General features: G+C 47.3%; 1 protein-coding gene across 2 annotated transcripts in view; it reads left to right on the top strand.

Annotated features, from left to right (window-relative positions):
* Window positions 1–3,316, top strand: part of LOC103399996 (methyl-CpG-binding domain protein 3-like) — an 844,757-nt gene that overhangs the window by 12,110 nt on the left and 829,331 nt on the right. The window lies entirely within an intron of this gene.

Consider the following 3,316-nt stretch of genomic DNA (forward strand, 5'->3'; position numbering starts at 1 on the left):
AGGAGACGGCAGCGATAGTAAATAACATGACAATGTGCAGTTTCGCCGATGCAATAATGTGAAAGTCTCCTTTGGCCTCGTCCCTTTTTCAGGGGTTTCCACGGGGACTTATGGTTTTCCGTCCTTTGTGAGCGTGTAGGCATTCGGATGATTTCATTCGTGATCCTTGTCAGTCCTGAAGTGAATGTTGGCATGTGTAACAGGGCCAGATCTTGTCTATAAACGTTTTGCGTTCACCGTAGCTGACGATGTTCTATCGCAGGGGTGTAACTGTTCAAACGACTGGGGTAAAGTGAGGTACGTGTATGGAAAACTGTGAATATGTGTTGACTGATATAAAGTGAATATGTAATGGTATACGTGATACGGAATAGAAGTTGTACCGACAGACGGGGTAGTTGTGTGGTCCGTAGATTAGGCTTAGTGATGAGCGGGGTAAAGTTGAAAATCATTGGAAATTGTTAATGTTTAAAGTGTAAGAGGTGTTGATGTCGCAGAAGTCCGTGAGAGGTGTACAGGTAGATCCCGATCCCCTTGTGAGATCAGTATTTAAGTGTTGTGCCGTGTGGATGATGTCTTGCTAAGACTGACCTTCATTTGTGTAGCGCAGTGGTTGTCGAACGTTTTTATGTACCAGCTGAGAGATGCCGTAGTAGTAGCAGTGAGCTGGGTTTCAGATGTATTGAGTAGAACATATGTGTCAAAGTCAAGGCCCGGGGGCCAAATGCGGCCCAACAAGCCGTCTTACGTGGCCCGCGAGAGCTTAAAAAGCATTTAGTGAAGTCCATGCAGCGGAGTTCCTTAACCTTTTGTATTACACAGCAATTAATTAGTCTGTGTGCCACTGCGGCCCGGTACCAAATGACTTATGGACTGGTACTGTTCTGCGGGCCGAGGGTTGACGAACCCCGATCTATACAGTCTTCCATTAGCAGCCGGCCCTTCAAGCAGATCTGTAGTGCTGATGTGGCCCCTGGTGAAAATGAGTTGGACACCCCTGGAGTCGAATAAGCAAAAGTTCCCCGCGTACCACAGTTTGAGGAGCACTGCTGCCTACTGTGACCATGGATCACAATGTCATTGGCAAACAACGTAGTCCACGGGGACTGGTGTCTGACGTCATGTGTCCATGACCAAAGCGAAGGGGCTCGGTTTTGTCGTTGAAGCAGCAGTAAGTAGTGTAAGTGAATGGGCCAAGTAGGTTAGGAAATGATTGAAAAGCTGGGAGTCAGCAGATGGAGTTTGATGAGGAAAAGTGATGTGGCTGTGATTGGTGAACAGTTGTCGTGGGGCTGCGTAGTCCAAGGTGCGTTTGCAAGTAAGTCTGTACAGGAAGGTAAGATTGGAATGAAGCGTGTCTGTGCGATGTAGTGACGTGTGGTGTAATTGTTAGTTATCAGAGCGTTGTATTTGTGGCTCCTTTATGAAAGTGTTGTAATTTATATGTAGGTGTGGAGTCGATGAGATGTGTGAAATGTTAAGTGTTTGGTGACACGTTAAGTGTGTGAAATGCAGGGGTTGAGAGTAATGGCTGTGACTATTCAGTGGGCAGGTGTAGGTGTTTTTGGGCTTAAGTAGCAGGACTGTATTGATCAGGTGTGTGCGTGGACTGCCTGACATAAGCAGGGAAGGATGAGCGGTGTTAATGTGTAACACGGTTTAGGAGCCGTTTATGCTGACAAATGCGTTGGCTGGGCTCTAAGTCAGGTGCTGCGATGTCCCTTTTTGCTGATGCAGAGATCCCCGTGACTCAGTGCGTGTCATGTGAGGCGGTGACCTTGTAGACGGGTGTTGTTGTTTTCTGTACTGGCGTGGGTGTGTGTTTTTCAGGGTTCGAGCGTTTGGATTCCGGACCCGGAGTCGGTGTGGGCGTCAGGCCAACTCGTCCACGATTACAGTCCTGCAGTGAAGCACCTGCAGCTTAAGCTCTGTGATGGAAAGGTAATGTAGGCGTACAGGTGAAGTAAATGCCGGTCGTTGGATTGGAGTGTTTTCAGTGAACTGTGTGCGACGTTTCCGCTAACAGGTGGTGGACTACCCGGTGGCTTCCCCGGCTGACCTCCCACCTTTGGGGAACCCTGACATCCTGGAGGGAGAGAACGACCTGACGTCTCTCAGCTTCCTCCACGAGCCCGCCGTCCTGCACAACCTCCGAGTGCGATTCCTGGACTACAACGCCATCTACACGTACTGCGGTGAGTGCTGGGAGGGGGAGGGTTGAAAGGAGTGCAAAAGGGTTAGGGCTATAAGGGCTGTAAAACCTGTAAGGCCTTACAGGTTGTAGGGCCTTTTGAAGGCCTACACCGCTCATTTGAAAGGAAAAACATGCAAGGCCTTACAGCTTTTTTGATAGGCCTCATAGCACAAGGGTAATTTATGTTGAAAGTGGGGTAAAAGGGCTTAACAGCGTTGTAACGTGTTTTGAGCTCATCAAAAACCTGTAAGGTTTTTCACCTATCCACAGCCATTTAGCAGCTGTGCTCATTGGACCATAAAACAGGTGCAATTAGGCAGGTTTTTATACAGCCTCAAATGAGCTGAAATTAGGCCAAAAGAGCTGTAAGGGTTTTAGCCCCTTTTTATGTGGCCTATGAAAAGGGCTAGAAGGATGTAAGGGCATCACCCAAAGCTGCAAGGGTCAGGTCAAATGAGGGTAAAAGGCTGTAAGGGTATCCGTACCTCTGAAACATTTAAAACTTGGTGCTAAGGGTTCAAAAAGGGTGTAAGGCTATAGCCCTACAGGTTGTCATACCCCACATAAAAAGGGGCAAAAATCTGTAAGGCTATCCCCTTACATCTGTTTTGCCCTAATTTCACCTCATTTGAGGCTGTATAAAAACCTGGATTGAAAAAGGCGCAAGGCTATAGCCTTGCACCTTTTTCAATCCAAGTTTTTATACAGCCTCAAATGAGGTGAAATTAGGGCAAAACAGCTGTAAGGGTATAGCCTTACAGCTTTTTGGCCTTACAGGTTTTTGACCTGTAAGGCTATAGCCTTACAGGTTTTTGACCTGTAAGGCTATAGCCTTACAGGTTTTTCACCTATCCACACCCATTTAGCAGCTGTGCTCATTGGACCATAAAACAGGGTGCAAGGCTATAGCCCTACAGGTTGTCATACCCCACATAAAAAGGGGCAAAAAGCTGTAAGGCTATCCCCTTACAGCTGTTTTGCCCTAATTTCACCTCATTTGAGGCTGTATAAAAACCTGGATTGAAAAAGGTGCAAGGCTATAGCCTTGCACCTGTTTTATGGTCCAATGAGCACAGCTGCTAAATGGGTGTGGATAGGTGAAAAACCTGTAAGGCTATAGCC

This window comes from Cynoglossus semilaevis, chromosome 2, assembly GCF_000523025.1.
Source record: "Cynoglossus semilaevis isolate Cse_v1.0 chromosome 2, Cse_v1.0, whole genome shotgun sequence".
NCBI classification, from domain to species: Eukaryota; Metazoa; Chordata; class Actinopteri; order Pleuronectiformes; family Cynoglossidae; genus Cynoglossus; species Cynoglossus semilaevis.